At 44.7% G+C, this 13,352-nt stretch overlaps 1 protein-coding gene across 1 annotated transcript in view; it reads right to left on the bottom strand.

The window, feature by feature from the left end:
* The window catches only part of sema6bb (sema domain, transmembrane domain (TM), and cytoplasmic domain, (semaphorin) 6Bb), a 125,778-nt gene extending 113,014 nt beyond the window's left edge, over window positions 1–12,764 (bottom strand). Inside the window, exon 1 of the mRNA XM_086223953.1 lies at window positions 11,979–12,764. The gene's annotated coding sequence lies outside the window, so the exon portion shown is untranslated. The remainder of the gene's footprint in view (window positions 1–11,978) is intronic.
* Between the last annotated feature and the right edge of the window lie 588 nt (window positions 12,765–13,352).

Genomic DNA, 13,352 nt, shown 5'->3' with positions numbered 1-13,352 from the left:
CTACACCCGCTTGCACAGGCGCTCCTAAGCCTTAAATCTAAATTAATATCAACTCCTCGGAGAAAACATAATTATTGTTAGCTGAGCTGTTTTTAAGGCTGACTGTTTTTGAGTTGCTGGCTGCTGAAGCTGCTGGTGCTAAAATGCATTAATGAGCCACTGAGCTAGACCTTTTGACAGATTGTTCTATGTGTGGTTTGCATTTGTGTGTTTTGTGTATGTATATGATGACTGACAAGTCCTCAAACTGCCACTCTACTCCCCCACTCCCCTCCTCCTGTGTCCACTGTCCAGGAATCCAGTCATTTCAGTTGGGTGAGTATCCCAGCAATTGTCCTTGATTGCTGGCACAGAGAACTCCTACACACACACACACACACTCAGATGTAGCACATGTACACATGCACATACTTCCCTATCTGCTCAGTTTCACACTTTTACATTTGTAATCCTGGCTCATTTGTAATTTTGCTTCTGCGTGTTAGCCTCAAGAGAAAGAAACTAATTTCAGGAGTGAAAAGGATTTATCAGATGCAAACGAAATCTGCCCAGCTCCAGACAAAGATACCGATGTAGACTTTTCATGGAGACAAAAGTCTCTCAAAGCATGTTTCAGCCTGAACGGCAACTCTCAAGGAAGAAGCAAGTCAACTGCCATGCTGGCAATTATTTCTTATCAGCAGTGCGGAATGAACTTGACAATAGGAAATGCTGAGCTGATGGTTCATAAAACACAAGCAGAAGTGACATAATCAGCTTTGCCTTTCTGTGAGGTTTTTTTTTTTCATAGGAAGTCAGTTAGCAAATGTGTACGTGTTTGTGCACAAGGAGAGTGACGCATGCTGGCTGTTCTAACCAGAAGTGTTATTACATTAATGAAGATTCCCCCAGCAGAACGGATGTGCTCGGACTGACTAAGACGTGTCAGACAAACAGTCCGCATCACATTTTCACTGTCCTAATTGATTTAATGCCAAACCAGGCAGGGACACTGTCAATTAAACCAACCCACCTACAGTCACACACACTGTTTGACACAGTAAGCCCCGCCTGCTTGACTAGAAAACATATCAAGGAAACTTTGGATGCACTCAACACACACACACACACACACACACACACACACACACACACACACACATTCACACACACATCCTTGTACTAATATCTTTGTGAGGACTTTCACTGACGTAATACATTCCCTTGCCCCTCACCCTAAACCTAACCATCTCAACTGACTGCCTGACCCTAACCTTGACCCTAAACCTAACCAGAACCTCATTCTAACCTCGACCCTAAAACCAAGTCTTGACCTTCAAACGGCCCTTCGAAGATTTGAGGACCGGCTAAAATGTCCTCACTTTCCCAAAATGTCCTCACTCTGTCAGTTAAATACGTATTCTAGTCCTCAATATGTAGCAAGTACAAGAACACACACACACACACACACACACACACACACACAGAGTTTATATGCACAGTTTTAGGTCATCAATTGTCCAAGTACACATGAACAGGAAGAATCCATTTATCCACATAAGTATGTCCACCTCCACAACAGTGACAGTATGCCCTGTTTCAGCTAGTGACAGTCAGACTTTATTCCGGTTCACTTTTGTTGTCAACAGTGGACTTAATTTTAGACTTACAGAAAATTCACAAACCTGAGAAGGCGAGACATTTCTCTCTTTGTCCAGAACTGGGTTGTTTTCAGCCACTGTGATGATGCACTCTTTGGTCTTCACTGTTTCACCTCTGAAACTGGTTTGACCACAGTGGATCATGCTGAACACACACACGACACCAGGCCAATTAGGAGCTGATTGAAGGGTATACATTAGGAGTAATTTGATTCCCAACCAAATAATTATTACTTTAAAAAGAACAGTTTTCGTAAGTTAATGTGTTTAAATGTTTTTTTTTATTACATTTTTTTAAATCTAATTTAGTTTAAATTTTAATTATTCAGACAAACAATGCTTCAGCTTGTCTAACATTGTGTAAATGGAGGGACTGAAGAGGAAAAGAGTGAAAGAGGCAGCTGATTAAATCCTGTAAGTTAATATATTTGCCATGTGATTGCAGTTTGGTAAACTGCAATTAAGTTAATGCATCCAATTAAGAAAAAAAAACACAGCAATAAATACTCAACTTCCAAGAGGTGTTACCTCCAGGGAGCTGTGATTTCATTGTCACCACATGTCTCACCCCAGTACCCAATATTGCTGGATTTGACCAGAGTGGTCCAGACTGCTTTTATCTGACCTCAAGAGCAAACGCTGGAGCTCCCTAAACTTTTTGTCCATTATAATGTGAGCCTGGAGCTGTACTGTAACAGCCAAAGCCCTGCAAGACTTCAAAGCCACTTTGTTGTGGCCGTTAATGGTGCTGATGACAGCAAAGGGGATCTCTATGCCAGGTGATGCAGCCAAGCCAGAAAACTAAGGGAAAAAAAGCACCAAAAAAATTATATACGAAGCCTGCTCGCCAGAGATGAGCAGTGCTGTCCGGCAGGCAAGCGATAAAGAGTAAAAAGCTCACTCAAGAATAACTGCCATCTTTAACATTTGGCAGGAACAGCTCTCGACTCGCCAGTGTTTCTGTAAGTAAGCACTCGGCTCGCCTCCTCCGGGTAGCACAATTAAAGCAACACTCACTCACAGTCATCAATAACATCGAAACTGAGGAGAAGAAAAATGGCTCCATCACAAGTTGGGATCCTGCTGAGAAGCCCAAAGGCAGCTCTCCGTGCTTACTCATTGGCTGCATGCTTCTGTGATGATTTGAGTTATTTTGGTGAGGGCCTTTGTTTACTTGCTTTCACAGCAACAACATGAATTTTATTGAGAGTCTTCAGCAAAATGCATGCAACAGGAAAAACTTAGTCAGTGCCTTTCCTGTGTTAATGTGTCATGCTACGTGACAAGTCTTATGCTGTGTTGGCTCTCAAGGCATTTTTTGTGTTTTTCATTACTTCAGTTTAGACTCAGGGATTGAGTTTCCCAGTGTTGTTGCAGAAAGCCAGGGAAAGGATGGCTGGTTTTGAAATGAAACAGACAGAACAAGCAAGGCTATTTATAAGAAGCGAGCAGGTAATTGTTGAAAAGGTTATAGCAGCCACAGCAGGTAAGTGAGCTATGTGTTGATGCACCCAACAGGATGTCGACACAGCGCAGTAGTGGTGATGTAGTTGCCGGGTAAGAACGGGGTCAAAAAGAGCAGTTACTGCTGGACTGACATTGTGTAAAAGAGGGCAACAAATAAAACAGACTGGAAGCCTGAAGCCGGCAAAAACATGTTGGCAATTCCACAAGCAGCCACATCTATCATATAATCCACAAGGATAAACACATAATATACCAGTGTTTCTATTTGCCACGCACCAGGCAAACCATACGGTGGTCACAATTGTGCTGAAACAATTGAGTACACAAATGTCAAGAAAAAAGTGCTTGAATTGAGGTCAGCTCAAATGGTATAAACTGGAAAAGAGAAGCTTTGAAAATACTTTTGGTGTTTATTTAAAGTGCACACACAGATAATTTCCCCCCTTGGCAGAGACATAATCCGACAAAGATGCACTTTGACTTGTGTGAGTAACAATAAAAGCTGGAACAAATAATTTACATTTAACAGTCTTAAGCAAATAGGAACATGACATAAAGACCAAGTAGTCTTGATTGCTTTTGTTTAAAATGACTGGCATTTTTCCTACTGTTCATTTAAGTGATTTTCAAAATATCAATACACAACCCTCAAAAGATTTGGATGTCACTTAGTCTTAAAGAGAGAAGCATGCACATTTTCCCTGAGGTGTAAGAGGAGGAACAGCCCATATGTTGCATCAGCCTTAAATTGATTAATAGATGTGGTCATGACATTTAATTCCCTCCCGAGTTTCCTTGTCCCCTAACGTTCCACTTTCTCACCTCATTCAGCCAAAGGGGGTAAGCGAGTCAATCTCGGAGACATAAAGAACCATGTATCACTTGATGACAGCGGCTGATAGATGCCTGACAGACTGCTAAACCCTGCGATGTGCTACATGAGTCAAGCACAAACACTCCTCCGTCTTAGAAATATGTACATGTATTCATCATCACCATGTGGGAGGTGTATGTGAGTGTGTTTGTGTGTGTGTGTGTGTGTTTGTGTGTGTCATGCTGCTCTGAACAAGGCAAGCTTTGCAAATGTCCATTTCAGTGGCGCCACCGGCAAGATGGAGGTGGCCAAACTCAAGACACCAGGGAGGATGAGGTAGGAGGATGTGGGAAAACGCGTCCTAATTCCTGACATCAAGAATGGGACTGAATACACATCGAAGAGTGTACTGACTAGATATCACATCAACACAAAAGCTACTTCCTGTACTTGCCTTCTCCTTCCCACAGAAGCGACCAGCAAATGCTGAAGGCACGGCCTTAGCCCTGAATGTCACAGTCAGTCAATGCAGCCTCCCTCTAACTGATGCAGACAGAGAGCCTTTCTGATTGCCCCACCAGTCAAGCCAAGAGGTGAAAAACATTTACATGCAAATACGAATGACCCACTAGCTACTGTGAGTATGCTAGCGATGCTATTCTGAATGCACCAGAGCCACAGAAAACCCAGCACAGAGGACATGTCAATCAGCAGCTCTATTGTGACAGCACACAAGCCTTAGAAGGAGCTGTTATGTGTGCTGGATATCAATTATGTTTGCTTTTGTGGTTTATTGGTTTGTGGCTGCTACTGTAACTGCTCATATCCAATTAGATTAATGTTAATGAATTCAGACTGGGACATAATGTACTGCATTAACAGATTTGCTGTGAAGCAGCTTAACTCCTTTCTATCATTTTTACATAACTCCTCCTCACATCCTCAAAGAATCCATTCTGCTAATAACATGTAATCAACTTCCAGTCTGCAGAAACACATCCCACAATACGCAACAAGCCTCTCTGACATCCTGAGGTGGTTAGTATCAGGGGACAGATTGCTGGTGGACCAGCTGAGTCTCCAGGGGTCTTGGACAAGGGGAGGCCCTGGCTCTCTTCCTGACTCTCACCCACGGTAGGGACACTTGGACTGGAAACCCGCCTGCTGTCACCAGACCTGTTGCCTCCAGATGGGTCAGATTCAGTGATTATCACCCTCCGAGAACACACTCACTTCTTTTCCCTGTCTTCCACTCCTAATTTCATCTCCTCTCATCCTATCATAAGTACATCAAAGTTGACTTTCTCCTCTTCACCCCTTATTACCAAACCCCAAATCACCCTTCTTTTGTTCTTTCGCCTTGACGTTCAACTTTTAGCTCTGTGTAAGCTTTCATCTCACCTCATGCTGATTGGCTCCAGTTTCATGGCTAAAATTTTCCCTTGTGTGTGTGTACGTGTGAGGGGAGTGCATGTGCACACACACATGCTTGGGAGATAAGCAGACGCTCAACACAGCACGACCTCTTTGATTCGGCGCAGCAGAGACCCATAGTGAGGCTGTACATTAATTGGTGCTTCTGAGCCATTCATTTAGGCGAGTACGTTCAAGGACCCACTTCCCAACAGCAACAGAAGTTGAACGAGCATCCTCTCAAGACTCTTCCACTATATTCCACCTCTCTCTGCTCATGGCCTTCTTACCGCTCAATGCCTCTCTACTTTCACCAATTACTTTACAGTTTAGCTTCATCCACAAACCATCAACATGTCACTTCCTCCCCTAACCTTGCCCACTTTTCTTCACCACACAATCAGCGAGGGAAGACAGCGGGTCAAAGTCTCGGCTACATCCTAACACTTCACCAAGTCTCCGCATTCTGTGCCAGCAAGCCAGAGTTTTCTTTTTGTTTTTTCAGCATGACTGCCTCCCCCAGGTCACTGAACACATTAAGATGTTAATTACCTCAAAGCACAAAAAGAGTGGTAGCTTGGCAGCTGACATTTCCATTATATTAAAGAGTACAGTGGCAAACTTAAAAGCCAGAGCACCGATGAGACCACGAGAAGAACGGTGAACGCTGAAGCAGCAGCTAGACTAGTAAACAATTCTGTCAATGGCAACATTCTCATTTTATTTTTGCAGCTTCTCTGTGACCATAAAACTCCAAGAAGGAGCCATTTGGGCTGTAAGTTCCCCTAAGAAATGAATCAGCTCTAACACAGCAGCAGCAGAATAACACCAGTCTGGCCCACAGGGCATGGTTTCTTCAGATTCATGCTGTGCTGATGCGGGAACTGATTCGCAATGTGTGTGTGAGTAGCATCACTGCAATGTCTCCCTCCCCAGTTAAGCTGAGCCCAACTAGTTATCATTTTAGTGATCACAGCAATCCAGCATGGGAAATAAAACAGCCGAGGTGCGTCTGTGAGGGCTGTAATAGAAATAAGTGTTGCTATTTATATCATGTCAGAGAAAATATAATGTAATTGCAGGAGCTGCTGATCCTGTTCCAGACATTGGGTGTGTTACTGCTGCACTCGTGTCAGTGAATATGCAAGTGCACGTCTCGGTGAATATTCCAGGTGGTAAAAGGGACCAGCCTGTCTTCTCTTTTCCTGACTGTGACCCCTCATTAGTCTCCTGTCTTGTTTACAAACAACCGACGCAGAGGCTTCATACTAGTGTGAGAGACAGAAAGTGTGTCTGTGTGTATGAGAGTGAGAGAGTGAGAGAGAGAGAGAGAGAGAGAGAGAGAGAGAGGGGGGAGAGAGAGAGATATGTGGCTTAATGACAAGCAAACAGGCTGTGAAAAACATTCACCTCACAACATTTACTAATTGTTCATTCAGATCCAGGAGGTAAACATTTGTGTCCATATTTGCCTGCTTGTTTCAATCGCTCATTGTCTGCTGCCAGCAGCATGGCATCCGTCCTCTGGTCTCTGTCTCACTGCGGCACAGACTTGAAGACTCCCCTGTGCCGTCTTTGTTCAGATACGGGGAAGGGGCACACTAGTATACTCCCCCTGTGGAGGTACAATAGGCCTACAATGCCAGTTTTACTAACGGGATGCATCTTTTTTCAACAGATGCTTTGCCTTTGGTGCTCGAAGCTGCCTTGTGCGTTTCTGTCATACTGCGCTACCTCAGGCTTACATGATCCTGCTCCAACTTCTCCAAGACATTCTGCTGTCACAGTTAAAGGGTATAGACAGAAAATACTGAAATCACAAACTCTGAGTAGAGACTAGCCTGTGGCTAGCAACCAGAGCAGCCATGCAAGTCTTTTCAAAGAAAAATGAAAGAGTACTTATTATTGCCTATATCAGGCTTCCTTCTTTGAACTCCCTCATCTATTCTGGCTGCCTTAACATCGGACTGGAGAGAAGCCGTGAAGCAGACAAGAGAGATGAGAGTGAAAGGACTGAAAAACAAGTGATTAAAAGATAAAAGGGAGAGAGCAGATGATGAGGGAGCAGCGGTGTGTGATTAAATGGCGGAGGTGGTCCCATAGGGTTATAGCCCTTATTGCATTTTAATGGGGGGCTGGATGATCTTTGACCCTTTTGTGAGGCAGCAGTAGCACCTTAGTGCAGATCAAACTGTGAAGCTTGACAGAGACCCCTGGAAGGCATCTGGCCTTGAGAGAGAGAGAACGTGTGTGGGTGTGTGTGTGTGTGTGTGTGAGAGAGGGTGAGTTGGTGTGGGGGTGTAGGGGTGTGTGCGTGTGCACGAGTACATGTGTGAGTGAGGACTTGCAGGATCACAAGCAAAAAAAGTGTTTATCCTGCTGCCATGGCAACTCCAGCAGTAGCCTTGGGCAAATAACAACAAGCAAAGATGTATGTGCGTGTGTGTGTGTGTGAGAAAGAAAAAAAATGTGCAGAAACTGGATTCACAAGGACATTAGAATTTAATATATATCTACAGTCCACACATCTGTGTTCAAGTTACACACACACACACACACACACACACACACACACACACACAGGGGCTGGCCTGCCCCTCAATCATCAGGCCCCCTTCTTCACCTTCTCTTTCTCCCAGCTCCACATGCTAAGTGGGAACATTGTTACGGTCAATTTGTCCTATTCAGAGTCCCACTGGGCAGTGTCCCTGCCTGCAGACAGAGACCACCCCGCCTGAGAGGCCTTGACATCAAGGTCTACTGGGGGGGGGCAGCAGGGGGGGAAGGTGAAAGACAGCAAAGGGGGAAAGGAGAAGAAAGGTAATGAGGGGAGAGGGGAGATGTTGAGGTGCCAGGTATAACACGAGCCCCCAGACTCAGCCAATATGTCAATCTCAGACTGATGCGGATGCCGACAGCTCTGCTCCCCCAGAGGACACCCCCACCACTAATATATCCAATTCAAACCCTGAGAAACCAAAGGCAGACTGGACAGGCTCCAGAAAGTTAAGGTCAGCACACACTTTGTGCAAATGTAATTAAAATACATTTCCTCCACTTATGACTCATTTTTGCTGAGAAGGAGAGCTGGTCCAACACACACGTACCTCTGGTGGTATATCCAATCATTTCACTTTATATCAACAAAAGAGTCGGTAACGTGTTGACGGCAGGGCCTGTGGATTAACCACAATAACACTGATACTATTTTTGTACAGACGTCTTTTAATGAGCCATAAATCACAGAGACAAGCTTGATGCTATACCAAAGAACATCAGTCAAACAATAGTGCAAGCAGCATGACTCCAGTCCAAACAGACACTAAGCATCAAGATTTCCATGATTTGGTATATTTAGCCCCCACCACACACAACCACCACCAGTGTCTGTAAGATGGAAATGGACTCAATTTTATATAGCGCTTTTCTACCTTAGCGGCACTCAAAGCGCTTTACAGTGTCATCTCATTCACCCATTCACACACACACACTCACACACTGATGGTGGAGGCTGCCATGCAAGGCGCCAACCTACTCATCAGGAGCATTTATGGGTTCGGTATCTTGCTCAAGGACACTTCAACATGGTCACCAGGGGAGGTGAGGATCGAACCAGCAACCCTTCAGTTGCTAGACGGCCACTCTACCCCTGAGCCATGCCGCCCAAGATCTGTCAATTTCATTGGCACAGCCCCAGGCTTACAGGTGACTGACCTCTAACAGGGGTGCAGTGGACGGCTGGTGAAGAGGGATTAAGTCCTTGTGTAAAAGCACCTGTCATTTTCCCACATAAGTTGCAACACTTGCTCAGTGGCAAAGAGTGCAGAGCGGCTGTTGGCGTCACAAACGAGGCAAACACAGAGTGCCCATTCAACCATGGCTGGACAGTGCTGAATCACACTTGTATAGGGCATTGACGTACTGCCTCACACACACACACACACACACACACACACACACAGTCTGTGCAAGACAGGAAGGCAAACAGACACAATACACTGTCCTCTTCTCTCTGTAGACAAACTTTTTTTTCTTTGACCTACACACACAAACAAACTAATTAGCCATGCAGACCTCACAGTAAAGACAGCAGGGATCTGTCAAGGGCATGTAAGTTGCAGATCTCCCCAAATTAACTAACTTTTATAATAAATCACTGGCCACTGCTAGCCAAGGATTAGCTGAGCTCCAGCGAGCAGTTTGTTAAGCTGCAGGGGGAAGCACTGGGGAAAGAGAAACACCGCCTGGGTTCCTAGACACACATTTAACCTTGTTATCTGTGTTCTTCATTGACAGAACACCCTGGTTCTCTATTTTGTTTTGTTTTGTTTTGGTAGGAGTTCTTTGTTCTGCTGGGGTTGCTATACTAATGATTTTTATTATCAGTGCAAATATCAGGTACACTGCTTCTTAAGTTCTTTTACATAAGTCTCAGAGAAGACTTGCCCCCTAGTTGAGTCAGCTTCCTATAGGATTATTTACATCCTGTCTGAATAGATCCATCCACCCTCCCACTCCTGTAAAAAAAGGGATAATTTATGGCTTGTGATCTAAATTCCATTAATGCAAGGGTTACCAATCTTTTCAGCTCAGAACCCCAAAATAAAAGAGCAAGTGAGTCGTGACAATCCCTGGAGGAGGTTGAAGCGTACAAACGTTGCACCCACACAAACAGGCTCATCAAAACACAGGCAATTTGTTGTAATTTTTTTTAATCAACTGCTCTTTTTATAGTATCATTGTCATCATTAGAAATAATTAAGGCCTTTTTTAAAGATTTTTTAAAATCTAGTGATTTTGTGATTTCAGGAAATCCACTTTCCCACTTTATGAACCCATGTTTTAATGTCATTGGAAACTAAAGTAACATTTATGGAACTACTTGAGGTAAAGGGCAACCATTATTCCATTAGAAATATTAATAAGATCTGTATCTTGATCATTTCAAGTCATTCATCCTTACCTAATATCTTGAACCTGTGCTTCACAGGCTCAAATTTACGTACCATACCATCTACATCGTCTACATTTGTGCACATTTCCCTTCAAAAGGAAGTAAAAGCCACTAATAGTTGTACTCTCAACTCTTGCACCGTGTTTTGTTCTCCTCGGATGTTCAACAAATTAAAGCGGATCAAAGATCATATCAGACAGGTATTTCCTCTGTTGTCTATTAATTCATTCCCTCTGATAGCACATCTCTTGTAATTACTGGTGGTGTGAGATGCCTGAGAGGATGTCAGCACATGAGAGGGAAAAAGTGCACCAGTCCTCTTGTGAGGATGCGGCACGCGGACGATTAGGATCATATCTGCTTTCATCTGCCTCGTGTTTCATATGAATCTCTTCCCTTTTCTCCATTTTTCACCTCCTACCTTACCTCCTGTCTCAGCTCTGCTGTTACTAGAGGCTGGCGTGTCATCTCCCTGGTGCAGCATCTGAGTGAGCAGGTAGGAAGGATTTATGTGTAACCTGCAGCAGCACCTCGGAGCCCTGACTGTCCGAGTGGATGAATTAAAGAGGCTCTTGTCCTCCGAGTCTGATTGACAGAGTCAGAGAAAGGTTGGTGGTATTCCCGTGGCTCTGCCTACCCTTGTGCTGGACAAGAAGCACTGTCTCACTTTCTTTTCCTTTTTCTCTCCTCTCACACACACACACACACACACACACACACTCAAGCTCATTATAGGAATGCTCTGACCCTTGGGGACTTCACTTACTCCTCTGTCTCCCTTTCCAGTCCACAAACCTCAGTGCTGGACAAAAGGCAGCTGAAAGGCAATTTGAATTTGAAACAGGAGCCACAACAAAAACACACAGCTCTCAAATAGGCAAAGTTTAGGAGACTCAGTGCCAGCTATTGAGAGCAAAAAAATGTGATTCTGACACGATCCAGCCCACTAGCTGAATACTGGAGGATAGCAGCCACTGCAGAGAGAAGGAAAGGGGAGGGAGGGATGGCCGAGCCTGAAGGCAGAAGTAGTGGACACCAGGGGCCCAGCGGGTAGGACTGCAGAACACACACAACCACAGGCGGACAGCAATCACAACACACTAAAACAAACAACAAGTACACACACAGTGAGAAGGACAGAGAGGGAAACGTTTTGACATGGTGCAAGAACACACTTCGACAGTTCTAACAGATCTGAAAATGAGGTTTCCTTTGAGGGGGAAAAAATGTGCAAATGACACTTGACAATGTCACAATGCAACCTGCTTGAAGAATGTGGCTGACGCTGAGGTATTTTAATGACTCAGAATGAAATGCATAATCTCGTTAAATATATGCAGCAATCTTGAGCCGTTTTCAATCACAAGAGCAATCAGAATCGTATCAATTTCCGATCAATAGATAGTAGAACGTCTCTTCAGGCTTGTTTAGTGCGTGGCTGCAAGCTACGCAGCATGAAATTGAGAATTATACAATGAAACGTGTTGTAAAGCCAAGATGAGAACGACTGATGAACACTGCAGCCCGCTCGGAGTTGATTTAGTTCGTTTTAAACAATTTTAACGAACAGATCACTTTATCTGAGCAGAAGCTGGTTTTGTCCAAAGCATCAAGGCGCGACTAGGTTGTGCCCCCACAGCGCACCACTACGAGCACCCACCCACCACGCCGGACAGCTTGGGTCACTTACCTCTGTGCGTTGGGGGGAAAGGTGCCGCCGAGACCAAGGCGGCGGGAGTCACTTCTTCTGTGTCCCGCTTTACACACAAAAAATCCGAGTGATCAGAGAGAAGAAGCTCGTTACCAGATCCTGTAGCGCTTTGTAAACTACTCCTCCCAGTCGCACCTGTCTCTGGCAAAGACTGATCCCGTGCGCCGGCCTGACATCCCTAAGACAACTGTCTCAGGGGTAGTGTGTCCATGCCCCCTGCTAGTTTCAACACACACACACACACACACACACCAAACACACACATACGGCACCACCTGTCCCCGGTGCAAAACAACCCACAAAGAGCGCCTATGTCACGCAGCGACACATGGCATTTTTGGTGAGTCTCTGCAGCAATGTCCCCTCGCAGACAGCCGTCCCCAAGTAATGCGCTGGAAGCAGAGGAAGGTGGAAAGGACAAGACGATGATAACCCATCCAGCACATATACCACTGGCACCGAACCAGCTGGAAATTACATCTGCCGCTCGCCCACTTGTGTTATCAATCTTCCGTCCCCACAATAGTTGGTCTATTTAGCTGCTGCTGCTGCCGCCGCGACTGCTGCCTCTGGTTCTCTGTCATTGCTGCGGATTTACCTCCGTAGGTCTCTGAATAGGTATGCTGTGCCCCTCTTTCCACAGAGCGCCAGCATCAGGTTCCATTCAACGGTTTATCACCAATAGTTTCGTTTCTTGTGCTGCACCCAGAAGCTCTGGAAGGCGGGAGGACTGGAGTAGCGGTAGTGTGAGCTACAGCATCTCCAGCAACGCTCCCTGCTGTCATCCACAAGACTCCTGAAGCCTGTTAGAACCAAAACCTGAAGCAGATTTACGCACATACTGGAATGGAATTGATTAATGATTAATTACTTCGAAGTAATTTCCGTCTTTTGCCACCACGGGATCATACAAATTATAATGATACACTTTTTCTTTTTTTTTCAATACTCCAGTGATTGCGCAGCATGTTAGCGGTATTTCTGCTCCTGGGATCGGCTCATACTTAAGAGAGAAGGGAACTTTTTTCAAGAAATTTTACACTCACTCAGAGAAAGTCTAAACAATTGTGTCGGTAAAAGAATTCCGACTGAATAAAACCAATAAAAATGTAGCAAATAAAAGAGGAAGTGGATCCTAATGAGTCCTGGTGCTCCTACGCCACATAGGCCCTTTTCATAGTCAAGTCATGTTAACACGTCATGACGTTTCAGGTAAACACAGGTGTAACCGATCAAATTAAGTAGCTCCTACCTGTAACCATCACTCCTTTTCTGTTTTGCAGGGTTTGGTTGTTTCTTTCTTTTCTTTCCTGTTCCTGAAATAAAGACATTAAGTTTCATTTAATGCCAAAG

This window comes from Aulostomus chinensis, chromosome 14 (assembly GCF_037954235.1).
Source record: "Aulostomus chinensis isolate RoL2024-O1b breed Wild chromosome 14, RoL_Achi_v1.0, whole genome shotgun sequence".
In the NCBI taxonomy this organism is placed as follows: Eukaryota; Metazoa; Chordata; class Actinopteri; order Syngnathiformes; family Aulostomidae; genus Aulostomus; species Aulostomus chinensis.
The sequence above is the reverse complement of the archived record's forward strand: the minus strand, read 5'-3'. Positions and strand labels throughout refer to the sequence as shown.